General features: G+C 36.0%; 2 protein-coding genes across 44 annotated transcripts in view; one reads left to right on the top strand and one right to left on the bottom strand.

The window, feature by feature from the left end:
• adgrb1a (adhesion G protein-coupled receptor B1a) overlaps window positions 1-5,619 on the bottom strand; it is a 158,137-nt gene extending 152,518 nt beyond the window's left edge. For all 36 annotated transcript variants that reach the window (XR_012392399.1, XR_012392400.1, XR_012392402.1 and 33 more), the window contains exon 1: window positions 5,179-5,619. The gene's annotated coding sequence lies outside the window, so the exon portion shown is untranslated. The remainder of the gene's footprint in view (window positions 1-5,178) is intronic.
• Window positions 5,620-6,489: 870 nt separating this feature from the next.
• tsnare1 (T-SNARE Domain Containing 1) overlaps window positions 6,490-18,071 on the top strand; it is a 488,539-nt gene continuing 476,957 nt past the window's right edge. For 4 of the 8 annotated variants that reach the window (XM_073926471.1, XM_073926472.1, XM_073926469.1 and 1 more), the window contains exons 1-3: window positions 6,490-6,737; window positions 6,979-7,033; window positions 10,323-10,408. The gene's annotated coding sequence lies outside the window, so the exon portion shown is untranslated. Of the gene's footprint in view, window positions 6,738-6,973; window positions 7,034-10,322; window positions 10,426-18,071 lie in introns of all 8 variants that reach the window. The other 4 variants (XM_073926470.1, XM_073926474.1, XM_073926463.1 and 1 more) reach the window with 3 other exon arrangements.

Genomic DNA, 18,071 nt, shown 5'->3' with positions numbered 1-18,071 from the left:
CTAGCTTTTTCAATCATCTTGTTTAATCCCGCCCCTTTTCGCAGCTCTGCACGACAGAATTTGGCACGCACAAACTCTAGTGACTGTAGCTTAACGATGGTTAAGAATATTATGGATGAAGCTAATCACAAACACAGCCAGTCACTCCAAACACAGAAGCAAATGTTCAGACTTTGATTGAGGATTACCAAAATAGTGGATTAACTTGGACTGATTAATTGTTCACCTAAAGAATAACAAAGCCTGCTAGCAAAATAAATGTTCAACAGGTCCACACTATTGCTGTGAAAAGACTTGTCTCAAGTTTTTTTGTGGTTATTTATGGTCTGCTGAAAGCAATTTATGAATTCTAATAACTTGCCTTTTAATATTCAGTAGATGAACTGTGAGAAGCCTGACAAAAAACTCCCACAGTTCACAATAAAGCATCATGAAGTGTGAGAAAAAGGTGGACATCCAGTCCATATACTGGTTGTTTTTTTCATTGCAACAAATACATAAGCCCTTAACACACACACACACAAACACGCACACATGCACACTTCCTCTTTACTCTTAAGCGAACAAAGTTGCATCATGCGACACTGAAACAAAGTCGCGAAGCCATCTGCGCAGAGCTTGAAAAGCCAGCCATTAATACACTTTGATGGCAAGTAGCTCAGATGGGATGCTGGGATGTGTGTCCTCCTCATTTCTAGCCTGTTCTGTCTCTGATTCATTAGGCAAGGGCACAAGCTCTGAATTAGACCCTAATTAGAGAGTGACTGGCCAAATGTGTGGCGTTCCAGGCCCGATCATCGGCCTCTATGAGGATGGCTAGGAGCCACAGGCTCCTGTGCACAATCACTTCACTAATCGCTTCATACCTTGCAAACATACCAACCTCATTCACTCAGCACCTGCTTCCTCCTGCTGACCAGCTCCATCAGAACAGGGCAAAAAGGGTCAGAAACCTACATCTATGCAGGCTTATGAGAGATTATCAGCCTTAGTTGGGTTGGTAGTATTGGATTTTATGTTTTTTGTCTGGTCTTTGACATATACTGAGATTTTTAGGAAATCTTTAAGGTCGTCTTTAATCTAAAGATTGCATATATATGTGGGATTTTTGAATAAATAAAGATTTGACCAATTTTTTGTTTATTTGTTTGCTCAATTTTTGAACATTCATAGCATGTGATGTTTAATATAATGTATTGTTTTCTAATAATATTGATACTATTGAGTTCAAATGATATTGATTATTTTATTTAATAACATTTTTATCATTAAGAGCTCAAATAATATTGTATTGATTTTGCTTAATAATTGGATGTAATTATTATTATTATTATTATTATTATTATTATTATTATTATTATTATTATTATTGTTGATAATTTTTTAAATATTTATTAAATTTAATATTAGTAGTAGTATTAGTAGTATTATTAGTATTGTTGTTGTTGATATATTTTTTATATTTATTAAATTAAATATTGGATTAAAATGGTTACCTCAAAGTTTCCTTATATTTTATTACTATTATTATTATTATTATTATTATTATTATTATTATTATTGTTGTTGTTGTTGTTGTTGTTGTTGTTGTTGTTGTTGTTGTTGTTAATAACAACAACAACAATAATAATAATAATTTTAATTGTAATTGTAATTATTATTATGGCCTGCTGAAATCACATGGCTTATTACATTACATTTTATTTAAATTATTAATACTGATAGACCTTATTAATTTGAAAATTATAAACATTTTAATAATAAATAATATTTTTCATTAAATATATGCAGCCTCTGCAGGCATAAGCACCTTAAATATTCCAAACTTTGTACAACTAGATTATACAAAAATATACTTATTTATTTATTGTGTTTATTATGGCTTTTGAAGTGAGAAAGCAGCAACTGTAACTGTGTTTTCGTTGCTGAATGACTGCCATCAAACTCTGTATCAAATTCCCTTGCAAGTTTGTGTGCTACAAAAAGCTGCACACACTATTTTGAGCAGACAAGGTGTTGTGTAAACCAAGGGTGTGTGAAATATATGTTGTGAACTGTAACATGTCATAAACAGACTAGTCGAGCGGCTTGTGCTTAATGAAATGTGCTCTCTGCAAAGTGTTGCCATTATGTTTGACTAAAATTAAAAATGTAATTATTATTATTAATATTGAGAGCTAAGCTAATGTGCAATTTTTTTCCTATAAAATAAATTATAAGTTGTATAAGTGTTTTGATTACAATTGCAAGCTCAAATAATATGGCTTTTTTATATATTATTATTGTTAATGATAATAATTTTTTCATCATTTAAAAAAAATGTCTCATTTTTATTTTTTATTAAAATCAAAAGATCAAATCATATGGCTTTTATTATTATTATTATTATTATTATTATTATTATTATTATTAATATTTTCCAAATATCTCATTGCAGATTTTTAATGAAGATATTTATTGATTTGGTCATTTTTTATATAAAATAATTATATATATTTTTATATAGTATTATTGTTTTTTTTAGTATTGTACTTATTTTTATTATTAATTATTTTTTATTATTATTATTTTTTTTTTTTGAGATCTCACAGAATATAATCTATAGTCTATAGATTAAACGTTCTGATTCATCTGGCTCACACAAACTGGTAGATGAAAAGAAAATGGATATAAGACATGTCAGAATAAGGATATACAGGAGAAAGACAAAAGTGGGACATGTAGGTTAAAAGGCTTGCATGAATGCCCTCCAAACAGCCAATAATGCCAGCTTGCCCAATTTCACCCCGGCTCGTGATTCAGAGCTCTGCTGTCAGACTGATCTATTTTTATTCTCAATGTATCATCTCTACTCCTTTTCCTCAGATGAAGAAAACACAGGCGTCCAAATATCTGTGGCCACAGGGTAAACACTGCGCTCTTAAGCTCCAAACTCCCCGGAGACGCACGGAAAACATGTATTTAAAAGAGACAGTCAAGCGGAACTGATGCGACTTCACACAAAGACTGTGACATGAATATTTCTGCAAAATCACATCTTTTTTTTTTTTGATGATGATGCAAGAAAAAATTGTTTGTTGATATTCTTAATTGTTTATTATGAAATGTATTTTAAATAATACTACTGAGAGCTTAAATCATATGACTTTGGTTTCCATATTTGTTATTATGGTATTGATATCAAATATTATGATTTTTTTTTTTTTTTTGCTTTATTATAAATCTGAGTTTATAATAGGTCCATTAGATGCTTATGTACAGTATAAACTGACATTAATTCATTAATTAACAAGGGGCACTACATTAATAAAATATAGTTTATATAATAATGATAATAATAATAATAATGATAATAATAATAATAATAATAATAATTATTATTATTATTATTATTATCATTATTATTATTATTATTATTATTATTATTATTAATATTAGCATTATTTAAGTATTTTTATTTATTATGATATAATTATTTGGCTTGTTATTAATAATAACAATAATATCAATAAAAATAATCATTTTAAAGCAATAATTGGAGCCCAAATTACAAAGTTTCTCAAGTCTCAAGTCATGTGGCTTATTGATGGGAGTGTGTGTGTGTGTGTGTGTGTGTGTGTGTGTGTGTGTGTGTGTGTGTGTGTGTGTGTGTGTTCGTTTGTGTGTGTGTTTCGGATGGCCTGTGCTGCAGTCAGAGGCTCTCCGGTGTCTGAAAGTGCGCAGTGAAGCATCTCCTGTTCCGTGATCGCCGTTTATTCCCGTATTCCCGCGGAGGGAATTGAGCGCTGGCACAGTCCCCCCTACTGTACAAACACGGAACTTCTGCTCACTCTCCGCCAAACACCAGCAAACCACATCTATTATCACCAAACGAGAACTTTCTACACTGTCGCGGCGTAATAAATGGCGCATATAATGTAGCCTGTTTTAGACTTTGCGAGCCATACATGACAAGGCAGTTTTACATAACTAAATTAAAGTCAGATGTGTAAATCAATACTAAATTGCAAGTTAGATTTTTTTCTAAGACTTTTTAAAATATATTTATTTTTTAGGTTAATTATGCATTAATGCTCGCAAATAAAGTATCCCACCATGCAATTGAAAGATAAAGAGAGGTTTTGAAAGACAAAACAGTTGGGTTTCTATTCTCATTGTTGAATAGAGACATCACTGAACCGGACAAAACACGAGCTCTCAAGCATTTCTTTTCCCCCCCATGAGCTGCTGAACGCTGCACTGCCTTTATATCACAAGTGTTTCAATCCTAATATCAAGTGACTTGCAGGTTGTGGTATAATATTTAAAGTAGACTAGATGTCACATTATATCACATTAACATGCTCCCAAAGCAAATCGTTTTGTATAAACGTTACCGAATATCAGGGACATTGTAAAGTATGCAGTGTCTCATTGAAATTACACAGTGAATCGATTTAAGATGACCAAAAAGATTAAGAGAGAAAAAGTAGAAAAAAATATACATTAAATTAAGCTATAATACTCACTATATAAAACTTTGTTTCATGGTTATGCTTGGCAAAATGTTAAATGTCCTCTGGTTATGGCCATGTTGCTTAGGGAAAGAAAAGTAGACACGAGATGGAAAGGAGGAAGGTGTTTTCCCCACTCCAGAGAGATACGAGCAGGAACTATTGCGCACAACGTAATACCACAGCATTTAAATGCTACAAATACTCTAGCCAAGCTAAAAGGGTCAAATAAGATTTGTTCTGGGACAGAGTTCTTATGTCAAAACTGTTTTGACCAGTGGACACTGGACTGGTCAACACCGCAGTTTGCTACAGTACCTTGGACAGCGACAGCAGACTGCCCACAAGCGCAAATATAAACATATATGAGTTCAGGAATCTTACTAACTGAATCATACAGATCTGTCATGTCATTATCTGATATCACAACTATAAATATTTAGGACAAAGGTTGCAACAGAGTTTCTGTGAACAACCCTCGAATTCATTAATGCGTGCGTAAAAGAGTGCGTAAAAGATGATCATTATTATTAGCAAAGCATAAATATTATGAGACTATATTCAATTGCATGCATATAAGATGATGCATAAGCAAACGCATTTCATTTACCAAGTCAATTAAGGTTAAAATCAGGAAAATGTCGGGTCTACAATCACATTCAAGACTATCAGAACGAAGGTTTACCTCCAAAAAGTTGGCATGCTCCATCTGTTTGTCTGCACATAAAAAAGCCTTCGACTATTCCTCCAACTTGTTCAGAATAAGTTCGGTGTATTCATTCTTTCAACAGGCTTGAAGAAAGACACAAAAGGAGGTCTGTTTGCTCCAGTGGAAGAAGACCGAAAGAAAGCAACAAGCATCCATAAATTCACAGCGGATCCAGTTAATGTGTGTTTCTGTTCTGTCACTTCTGATAATGTAACTCTGTCTCCCAAATCTTTATTATTTAATCCAGCCCGCAAGTGGGAAAAATTGTTATCCCGTTTTCCGGATAAGAAGTCCAGAAGTGGTGTGCGATGCTCCAGGGAGGTGTGCGGTGAGTGAAGACCAGATCGGGTGTTCTCTCGGCAGTGGGAGTCTTGCTCTGCTCGCCCGCTCTGTCCACACAAACTGGATTCAGTGTTTGAAGGCAGGCAGTCGGGCACTAAAGCATATATCCAGCAGCCCCCCCTTGTGGAGCAACAGCATTGCGTGGGTCACACCAGAATGAAGGAGACACAACGATGAGAAAGTGAAAATGAAGCGCGCACAGAGAGAAAGACAGAAAGTGAGTGAGAGAGAGAGAGAGAGAGAGAGAGAGAGAGAGAGAGAGAGAGAGAGAGAGAGCGAGCACGGAGGCAGCTGATTAACCCATTCAAAGCCGATTAAATTCTTATTTATTATTTATTAAAATTAAAAGAATTGTTAAGAAAAATATTTATTTTTAAATCCTTATAATTTATTATTAAATAATAACAATAATAATAATAATAATAATAATAATAAATAATAATGATAATAATAATAATGATGCAGTGGCACAAAATGAACATAAAATGTAAACAATTTAACTTAAATACAAAGCAATAAACATATCATAGATAAAATATCTGATACATATCACTGATATTATTTATTATATTTTAACTAAAAATAAATAAATTAATAAATAAATATACCCATAACAAACAAACAATAAATATATCTGCTTAATTTAAAAGCTAACAGTTCTAGTTTGAAATTAATACGTTTATGTTATGTCTAATACATTATTGCATTATTAAAAATATATATGCAGCTATACTGTATGATCTGTAAATGTAATTTATTTATTTAACCGTTTTCTTTCTGATTAATAATTTGATTAATGTTTTTATGTGTTATAATTCATTTATTTCAGGTTGCAAAACATGCAATTTTGATGGATATTTAAAAAGAAATGCAGCATGCGACATCAATTTGAATGTAAATTGTGCTTGCAAAGACATTTGGCGCCAAACAACCGGAGGTGCGCTTGGAAAACGCGCTTCTGCTTCTCGGTGCTCCTCCAGCGTTTGGCTCGTGGGCGGACACCTGCTCCACGCGCTCAGACTCCGGCTTCTCCAGCTCGAGGGCGGGGAGTGGGAGGCTTCTGATGCTAAAGCTGTTCCTCATGGAAACCGTCGAAACCTGACAGAAGCAGGGAGAGCAAATGTTACGGGAAAACATGTCGTCATAGCACCAGACGCAGCTTTTCATGTGAGCAAAGGATGCAGATTGATCAGGTGGGCAACCTGTGACATGTAAACAGGGCGAAGCGTGAACTGTTTCCAGCATGAAGGATAGGAAGCACACACTTTTCAAACGATGAATTATGTGTATTTCTACACCATGTGCTCTGCAGCTTTGTTGGCAGAAATTCAATTAGAACAAAAACAGATACTTTTGACTTTTTTGTTCAATCGTCCACACATTAGGGTGTCCAAATAACTCATATCCAGGCCTTTTTGTTTTGCCCAAGGATAGCAGCTGGGAAAACCTGATTGCGAGATGTGAAAAGAAGGCCTACCAGGAACCTATTGTAAGTATGGAACTGTTGGTTGATCAGATAACAAGAATAGGAGGGAGATGTATTAATGTTTACACGTGGTGTCTTAAAGGGATAGTTCACCTGAAAATGAAAAGTCTGTCATAATTTACTCTCCCGTTACTCTTTTCAAACCTTTATGTTAAACACGGAAGAGGATATAAAAAACGGTTAAAAGGTTTTTTAGCATCTTCTTTTGTGTTTTTCTGAAGAAATATACTTATAGGCGGTTCATTCTCTGGATTAATAAAGGGACTAAACCGACAAGAAAATGAATTAATGAATAAAAAATACTTATAATGGTTTGGATCAACTAGAGAGCTAGTAAATATTGAGGTGAAATTGGTTTTATATTCGCTCATTTGTTCAGTTATAGCTCTATACTTTGTTCATTATGGTACTTTGAATTTTCGGACTGAAATCACATGCAACTCTCACTTCAAAACAACAGAAAAACTGAATGTGCGAATATAAAACCAACTTTTACCTCAATTGAGTAAATGTCCATTTTTGGCTAAACTATAGTTTTAATCACTCTCATTTGTCTACTTTCCTGATTTATTTAAGTAGAGGGTATATGGAATCTGTATGAAAGTTTTTGTTTTCTTATTTTGTTGTCACTAATAGTGGCAATTACATCCATGTGCAATTTACATATAAATGTGATTGGAGATAACGAAAAACAATATGGAGAGCAGCAGCTTTATTGTTACATCTACCTGCAAAACCACGCTGAATGCTGTGGGCTTTTGTTTGAATCAAGACTAGCATAAGCATACTCTTTTAAAATTTTTGTCTTGAAACCAAAGTTATAAATTCAAACAGCAGTCTGTCTAGTGCACTTAATTGTAGAGTTTGGCTGATTGTTCAGATTGGTAAGAAAGCTGTAAATCTAATTTCTTATCACTTCCCCCCTTAATCTAGCCTTTTATTTTGCTTTTGATTTAATATGATGCTAAGAATATGATTTTAAATATATTATTTTCTGTGACTGCCTTTTTCTTTTTAACAAATGGTTATTAGACTATTAGTGGGCAGTCTTAATTAAGACTATTGTTATTTCTGTGCTCTTTTTTTTACCAATTTTATCACACATAAGCTTAATACACTTCAATCTGAAGTTTCATGCATTCATTCATTCATTCATGCATTCATTCATTTTCTTTTTGGCTTAGTCCCTTTATTAATCTGGGGTCACCACAGTGGAATGAACCGCCAACTTATCCAGCACGTTTTTTCGCAGCTGATCCCCTTCCAGTTGCAACCCATGACTGGGAAACATCCATTTACACTCATTCACACACATACACTACGGACAATTTAGCTAACTCAATTCACCTGTACCACAACTTTGAACTTACGGGGGAATCTGGAGCACTCGGACATGGGGAGAACATGCAAACTCCACACAGAAATGTTAACTGACCCAGCCGAGACTCGAACCAGTGACCTTCTTGCTGTGAGGCGACAGCACTACCTACTGCACCACTGCGTCGCCCAATCTGAAGTGTGGTAGTCACAAATTTAGGGACTGTCTCTAAAGTTACATCATTGGTATACACGTGTCAAACTTAATATTATTTTAATAGAATCACTTGATTATAATACCAACTAAAAAGTTAGATTTTATAAGATGAAGTGGGATAAAATATAATTGACCATGTACACTCACTGGCCACTTTATTAGGTACACCTTACTAGTACTAGACTGGACCCCCTTTTGTCTCCAGAAACACCTTACTCCTTCATGGCATAGATTCAACCAGTTACTGGAAATATTCCTCCGAGATTTTGGTCCATATTGACATGATAGCATCACGCAGTTGCTACAAATTTGTCATCTGCACATCCATGATGTGAATCTCCCGTTCAACCACATTCTAAAGGTACTCTGTTGGATTGAGTTCTGGTGACTGTGGAGGCCATTTGAGCACAGTGAACTCATTATGACGTGGCGCGTTATCCTGTGGTCATAAAGGGATGGACAGGGTCAGCAACTATACTCAGGTAGGCCAAGACATTGGCAGGATGCTCAATTGGTACTAATGGGCCCAAAATGTGCCAAGAAAATATCCCCCACACCATTACACCACCACCACCACCACCAGCCTGAACCGTTGATACAAGGCAGGATGGATCCATGCTTTCATGTTGTCAAACTCTGACCCTACTATCCGAATGTCGCAGCAGAAATCGAGACTCATGCAATCATGCAAAAATGAGCCTCAGTTTCCTGTTCTTCATTGACAGGAGTGGCACCCAGTGTGGTCTTCTGCTGCTGTAGCCCATCCGCCTCAAGGTTAGATGTGTTGTGCATACCTTGGTTGTAACAAATGTTGATTTGAGTTGCAGTTCCCATTCTATCAGCACGATCCAGTCTGGGCATTCTCCTCTGACTTCTGGCATCAACAAGGCATTTGTGCCTACAAAACTGCCACTTACTTGATTTTTCTTTTTTTCAGACTATTCTCTTTAAATCCGGTCCACTAAAATCCCAGTAGATCAGCAGTTTCTGAAATACTCAGACTAGCCTGTCAGCAACCAATAACCCCCCCACATTCAAAGTCACTTAAATTACCTTTCTTGCCCTTTCTAAAGCTGTTTGAACTGCAGCAGATCGTCTTGACCATGTCTACATGCCTTAATGCATTGAGTTGCTGCTATGTGATTGGCTGATTGGAAATTTGCATTATTTAGCAGTTGGACAGGTGTACCTAATAAAGTGGCCGGTGAGTGTATATTGGTCATCCTCTGTATCATAATATTTAAAATGTAGTTCTCTAGTTGGAGACTAGTTTTTTTGACTACACTACAAAAAGCTTTTTCTGCACTAATACTTCTGGAAGCTGACCAGCACAGAATGTTTCAGAACATGTTTGTCTTAATTTAGCATTGTGACTGGATTGAAAGAAACACATATTAATATCAGGTGTGAACAGGGCCACAAGCTTTCTTTTTCTTTTCTCGTGTATCTCAATATAACACAGAAAACCATTAAGTTGTGTCAGCTCAGAGTATTTCTTCTGTTGTGTTTCACAAAAAAAGGTCACTCAGTTTTGAATGGCACGAAGGTGATTAAATATTGAAAGAAATTTCATTTGGTAGTGCATAATTCCTTTAAATGCCCCCATGGGAGACTGCAGGTCCCTAGTGTTGGTTTCATTGATCTATTTTACCTTTAAGATAGAGATCTATACCCTTGTTATCTTTTCCACAGCGTATTCAGATGTCAGGCACAAATGTGTTGCCTTTATGTTCAAATAACTCTTATTATTTATTTCAGTTTTGCCCTTGGCTTGGACATCACAGCAGCAAAAAACCCTCTGATGTGAGATTGAAGGAGAAAAATGTGTTTCCATGAGCAGGATCGTGAGTAAATGTTTCTAGTTCTTTTCTTTACATATACACATGAAATACACATATACACAAAGATAAATATTTTTGTAATGTCAACTGTAATCCCGACCCACATAAATCTATATGCACTCTCAGCTAACAATATAGGCATTATCAGCCATTGTAAGTTCTGTTTAACTCACCATGTTGCCATAAATATATCTGAAATAGTCAACAAAGCAGATTACTGCATCTGTACACACAACAGATTGGCTTCTGATTTATTCTTACACATGCATATTTGATTATAGCTGTATGTAGACACTTAAGTTAATGTCCATGATGAACCATGTCTACAGTTTGTGTTAGAGTGGAGTTATTGCTTTTGCACTTTGTTTGTCACAGTTATAAATGGAAGTGTACTGTGAAAAACATACATTTTGACAAGGTTTCACTTTAGAAGTGCCTGGATCTAATGTCTGATGACATTCAAAGATGTGGTGCATGTGAGTGTTCTAATTATAACTTGTTGGCTACGAACCTCAACCTTCATTGGTGGAAAAAAAATCATATTAAAATGTATTTATGAGATTATATAAATTAACACAAATTAGCCACTAAATAAAATGTAAACTGCTGTGAGGTTGCACTGAATGACCGAATGCCAGTTATATAATATAAGTGTAAAAAAAAAATGCTTATGCTGGATTCATGTCAGTCTAAGTAGCCAGATCTTCAATCAATTAACTCTATACACACACACACACACACACACACACACACACACACACACACACACACACACACACACACACACACACACACACACACACACACACACACACACACACACACACACACACACACACACACACGTACATGGGTTGTACACTCATGATTGCAGTGCCTTGTGGGATTGATTGAGTACACTTAGGAATGTCCAAAATTTTTTCAGACACAACTACAAATGGTTGCTCCCTCATTCTGAACAGGCCTGACTTTTAGAAAGGAGTATCTTAGGCCTCGTTTACACTGTTAGTTCTTGATGCCCAATTCCAATTGGTCGCTTATATCTGATTTTTTTTACCTGTCTGTTTACATGTTCTTTTAGTTGTGACCGATCTGATTCATGTGTTTACACTTGCCATACAATTTACCATGTCTTGCATGCGATAGCCATGATGGAAGAAATTGTTTTGCTTTCAGCTCTGCAAATATGTGAAGTTCACCCAATCTTAAAATGTTTTTTTGAGGCGGAGGAGGAGATAAAGGGCCACCATCGCAGCTTGCGTCTTTGGTTTCAATATGGTGTCCTCCTCCATTCAGAGGAATTTGTGGGTATAAGGGAGATCTCAGGTCTGGTGGGAGCAAATTGTGGTGACTGACCACTTTCCTCCATGTTTCCGTTGGGTCTGAACATCGCACTGTGGAGTTAAAAAAGAAATAGTGTGATTTATAGGTGTAAAATGTTGCAGTACCCTTAACAGTCTCAGTGGCGCAGCTCGTAAGACGCGTGTTAACATGTTTTGACACGTTCAAGCATGAACTCGGTTCGAATCCAGCGTCTGATGAACTCTTTCTTCTTTTTTCCCCCGCTACATATCAGATTTTGCCTACTATTTATCACGAGAAAGACAAGTAGGAATCATTAATAAGTTTGTGCATCATATTTTATTTGCACATTTATTAAATGGAAATGTTTCTGATTCATGCATGCAAATTCATCTTCAGATAGTGTCTTTATAGCAATGTGCGTGCGGTGGATCGCTCAGATTACATTGGGAAAACAGGCGACCGCTGCAAATTGTGCTTTAATGTTTAGCTGGTCAACTGTATGGTATGGAAACCTTATATACCTGCTAGATAAACCCGTCTCATACAGCTGCCATTGCAAGGATCAGACACTTTGTAGAGAGGAATTTAACACAACTGCCTCTAGGAGTCGCCAATGGAAATAAAACAGACACGCACAAAAAATGTGCGTACGCCAGCCATAAAGCTGCCGTGGAGCTGCGCACATTCCCACGTTCAGTTCATTGTTAGTAAATCCAAACGTGAGCGATTCTGAGCGTGAAACCTGGCGTACGCAGCATTGATACATGAGGCCCCTGATCTGTGTCACATATGAGCAAAAAATCTGATTTCGGTCACATTTAACTGGCAGCTTAAAAGGGGCCTTAGAGACCGTTTCTAAGGAGAAATGAAGGAAGACTGTATTGTTATATATATATATATATATATATATATATATATATATATATATATATATATATATATATATATATATATATATAAAAGGCTTTTTCACCTTAGTTGAATGCAAACATAATGTGGAAGACCTCAAAACACTCATTTAGAAACCTTTAAAATAGCATTAAAGGGGCACTTAATTTTCTATTTTGTCCCTCAGCGTGAAGAACATTTTTATAAATTAATGTAAAGGGTCTTCGAGAAAACCTAGATGCCATTAAAGGACCTTTTCTAAAAGTGTGTTCCCAAACCTTTTGACAGTGAGTTAGTGGGTGACTGTTTTTGTCATTTTTCACATTAAATAGAGCAACTTTCAGTGAATCAAGTCAACAAGAGACCGCAGCACTGCGGGCCATTGAAGCTGTCTGCTTTGAGTTTTATTCTTGCCACAAAGGCATGGCGTGTGAAAAAATTCAGCAGATTGAGTACAAGTCAGGCGGCAGGTAGTGTTTTGGTAGTGCTCAAGGGGCCAAATGGTGAATATATGCTGACAAAAAACGAGTGAGTTGTAATAATCTAATGGAGAGATAAGTAATGCCTTGATGAGGCAGAAAGGGCATGAGTTTTGAATCACGTCTTATCTGCGTTAGTACCATCTAAGTTGTCATTTCACAGCCCCTTCCTTTAAGAAATCCCATTACAGACATTAAAGCCATGTCTGCTGGCGTACTTGCATTAAATTCCCTCAGACATACCCTGGGATTTTCCAGTCATTTGGATTCAGATTAAGGTGCATGGATAAACAAATGCCGCTTAGAAATGTGAATAAAATACAAATGCGCTTACCACATGATATTTATAATACATCTGCTGCATATCTACGAGTATACGGAGAAGCATTTTAATTATGAAGCAAGTGGTTTGTTGAATTGTATGTTTGTTTGTTTGTTTGTCTTAAACCCAAGGTGTTTGTTTTGTTCACTGGTGTGGCTGCTGTAAAGATGGTGAGGCGCTAGGACAGCAGTCCCTGTTCTGAGCGTCTCGTCTTGCTGGAATATGGAGGAGGGTTTGGACGTGTGAACGCACAGCACTGTGGGCCGTGTTTCTGCTGAGAAAGGAAGAAGAAGAGGGGGATGAAAATATGTGTCAGTTTTAGAGTCTCAGATGAGTAATGCAACCATCTGCCTCTGCCTGCAAGTGTTTGCATGCACACGCATCTATATGGACCATCAGATGCACAAACGCACACATAAACACCTTGTTAGAAAAGTAGTTAAAGGAATAGTTCAACAAAAGAAACACTATAAAAGTTGACCACAATTCTTGAAGCCACACTATATCATCAAAACTTTCATGCACGCAGATACAGGAGATTATTGAATCAGTGGACCACATCAGTAAATCTTTTTTTTTTGTCACCACAGCAGATCCAGTTCACCAACTGAATTAAGCAATTTTGACTGAATAATTTGATTAGATTTAATTAATGATCAAGTTTAGTTCACTTGATTAGACTAAAATGGGATTGAACTATTCAATTAAGCTTTTTATTCAATTCATCTTTATTTCTGTAGCGCCTTTACAATGTAGATTGTGTCACAGCAACTTAACATAGAAATTCTAGCAAATTGAAACCGCGCCTGTCCGGTTTTTAGAGTTGAAGTTCAGTTTAGTTCAGTTCAGTGTGGTTTAAATTTCACTGCTGAAAGTCCAAACACTGAAGAGAAAATCCATTGATGGGCAGCGCCACAAGTCCCAAACAAACAAGCCAGTAGCGACAGTGGCAAGGAACAAATTTCACCAATTGACGAAAGTGAAAAAAAAAACCTAGAGAGAATCCAGGCTCAGTTGGGCACGAGCATTTCTCCTCTGGCCAAACTTCTTTGTCAAACTTACTCCGGTCTGGTCAATGAGCATGTAAGGGGGTACGAGATCAGGCAGTTCTTGAGAGCTCCCCTTGGTAAATGAGGAAAGGGGGAGATAAGGTGGATGGGGGGTTTCTTCGGAAAACAAAGATAAGGGAGTAGCTTAGTATAGCTTAAGTTTGGATTAATCTGATTGGCTTACTAATAGTTACAGATGAGAGACCAGCTGCGATCTTCTTATGCAGAGTTGCAGTCTAGGTGTCTGAGGCTCTCTAAAGCAACTGGTTTGTTCAAGAATCAGTTAAGCAGAGTAAACTGGTGGTTTAGATCACAAATCGGATTAAACTGTTTTTTTTTTTAGTGAATAATTTGTTTTGGAGTTAAAAATGAGTCCATTGGCTCAAGGAATGTAGACGATGAATTGTTCAGTTGAACAGACTTGGTTTGTAAAGAGATTTGTTGAAGAATTAAAGTTCAACTCAGTCAGTGACTTAATAAATTAGACTGATTTAGTTGGCATATTGGGTTACTGTAAATGGTTTGATTGAATGGATGAATTGTTGAGAAAAGTGAATTCAGTTCTCTTACTCAAATAATCAGTTGATTGGGTGTTCATCAATTTGACTTGAATTAGACTTGAAGTCAGTTAGTCTTCAAAATCAACTATGAATTTGGTCAATGGACGGATCAGTTCAAATCATTTACAGGGCACCTATTTTGACCTTTACAAGATGTAAAATACTCTAATTCTCTGATGTCCCTAGCGTGTGTATGTGAAGTTTCAACAAAACATTCCACACAAAAAATGATTTATAACTTTTTGAAACTGCCCTTACTTATTCACTACTTATAGTGAGTTTGGATTAATCTGATTGGCTTACTAATGATTACAGATGACAGACTAGCTGCGATAAGTCATAGCACAAGCTCCTCTCGAAATTAGTTTGTGAAACTTTTCTTATTTCCTGAATCGTTGAAAACGATTTGTTCAGGAATCAGAATTCAGCTCATTAATATATATATATATATATATATATATATACACACACATATATTTTAATGTTTACAAACTGGATTGAACAATGTAACAATGTATATTTGTTCAAGAATTAGACATCTCTGACTAACTGAACACTTTATTTGGTTCATAAACAGATTTTTTGTACTGTAAGGGCACCATTTAGGTTTTTGTCTCAAACCAAAGTATCACTAACCATGCTGCTGATTTGATGTAGGCAGAAAAGAAAAACAATCTCTAAAGAGCAAAACCAAAAAATTCACCTTCTGAGTCCAGCATGTTACAGAGAGGTCAGATGCAACTTGGCAGGGTGTAGCTGTATTTCTGTGCTCAAATGTGCTGCGCTGGTCATTCAGCTGAATGCTCGCTCTGCTCTATTTGCTTCAGCATTCCTTCCTGACTGTTTCCCTTCCAAAGTGAGCGAGAGAAAAAAGATTCTCCATGTTCGGATGAGTGTCAGACAGTTTGACCTCAGGCTAGAAAGGTCACAACCGTGGAAACAGAGTAAGCATTTCATGTGCAATACTGGAAGCTTGGAGGTCATAACAATCCTCTCTCGCTCAGAGAAAACCTGTGTATACACACACACATACACACACAGAGACAGATATAAGCAAACAGCCGGCCCATATGCTGTCACAGCTGAAAATAACAAACACTTTCACACCACACATATGGACGCTTCTCAGGGTTAAACCCACCGGACTTCCTTTTTTGCGGATGGATATTATTAATCTTGCTGATCTGATATTCCCAACGCACAACGAACACTTCAAAAGCTTGCATATTTGACATGAAAGACAACCCGCTATTTCGACAGACTCCACGAATCAGTTCCACATGAAACAATCTGATAGCTTTGAATATGAGAATAATCCAGATGAGATGAACTTGCAGACTTGAAACAGCAGCCATATGGTGGCACTAAATTCGGCAAGTAGACGCATCTACTGTTCATCTCAACAGCGTTTGATGTGGTGTGTTAATAATTGTTTCCGCTCTCTTTGCTCACTTCATATTCTTTCATTTCTCTGACACGTCTCTAATCTCCTTCATTGACTCTTTCCTCATCTACCTGCGGCCTTTGATGATTGTAGCAGGAGAATTTTATTTTTAACCCTTTTCAGAGAAAGGCAGATGTTTAGTTTATTAAAGCAGTTGAGAATTACAGATTTTTATTCACATTTTTTATTCTTAAAATACAGTGTATTAATATGTATTGAACTTCTTTGATAAAAGTGCAGGGTCATGGAATTTCTGGAATATCATGGAGTTTTAAAAGGTCCATTCCAGACATGGAAAGTCAGGGAGTTTTAGATATTTTTGTGGAATATCAGGGAGTTTTTATTTGTCATTTTTAGTTTTACTTGCCATTTATCTTTTTTTTTTTAAACATGTTTCACGCGTTTTTCTGTATTGTTCTGGTAAAGCTATTTTTTGCTGCCATTTAATTCATTTCTCACGTGTCTCATGTTTTTCTCAACCAGTCCCTCCAGAATTGCTGGACGTTTTTGTATTTGACCAAAACATTTTTTATACATAAATGAGTCTAAATGATTAAACTATACAAACCTGTTTAATTGTTTTAACTTGAACAAAATATGTTACATTTTAATTTTAAAAACTTTTTAGTAGGCCTGTTGTAAGGATTTTTTGTTGTGCCATATATTGTCAGAGAAGTTGTGGCGATATGCAATATTATTGTCATTTTGAGATTATTTTATGCCACTGAAAAAGAGCTTTATTTTGCTGATCCAGGCGCAAAGTCCTAAGCGCAGGGTGCAAAAGCATTAAGGGCGTGTCCGAATCCACTTTTACTATTTTAACGATTGAAAAATCTGCTTTGCGGCACAGCGCATGGTCTAACAGGGTTGAGCTTATTCTCCTAATGAGTTATGGGTGTTTTGAGAATAAACCAATCAGAGTCTCATCTTCCATTCCCTTTAAGAGTTGCGGGGCGCTATGGGGCATTTGCTATTTACATGGCGGACTTTGTAAGTGGAAAAACTGGACGTTTCACTAGCGAGAAACAGCCCGTCTGCAGCGCGAGGATAAAGAATGAGCCTCCTCCAATCAGCCTTGACTTTAACTCTCTCTTTCGTGAATAAAGAAACGGTTTTGTATGCAATCCACTAAAAACATCCATCATATTTTGTTTGCTAAGTGCAAAGATTTGTTTCAAGACTTGTTTCTAAAATCCGTTGTAATTTCCAGCAAACAAATAAATAAGCAATAATAACGAAGTGTGGTAAATAAAATATAAGAGTTATATTCGAACACGTTCTATGCCCCATATTTGTTTCTATTAAAACAAATATAAATATGCATAAAATAAATATTAATAATAACATAATACAAATGCAAGTTCTTGTGATTACACTGGAAAAAAAACCCCGAGATGAAGAAATGCAGGCAGTGGTTTTTAATTTTTGTAGAAGATAATATTTTTGTATTATTTTATTCCTTTAATTATTTTTCATTGTAAACATATTTGTGTATTGCTATACATTCTGCATGTTTTAAGCAATGTGTAAGCAAGCAGGGCGCACAGCTAATATGCTCTGTATTAATCTAATTTAGTTCCTCAAAATAGTAACGCGCCAACAATGCCCCTTAACACACC

Source organism: Danio rerio, chromosome 16, assembly GCF_049306965.1.
Source record: "Danio rerio strain Tuebingen ecotype United States chromosome 16, GRCz12tu, whole genome shotgun sequence".
Taxonomy (NCBI): Eukaryota; Metazoa; Chordata; class Actinopteri; order Cypriniformes; family Danionidae; genus Danio; species Danio rerio.
The sequence above is the reverse complement of the archived record's forward strand: the minus strand, read 5'-3'. Positions and strand labels throughout refer to the sequence as shown.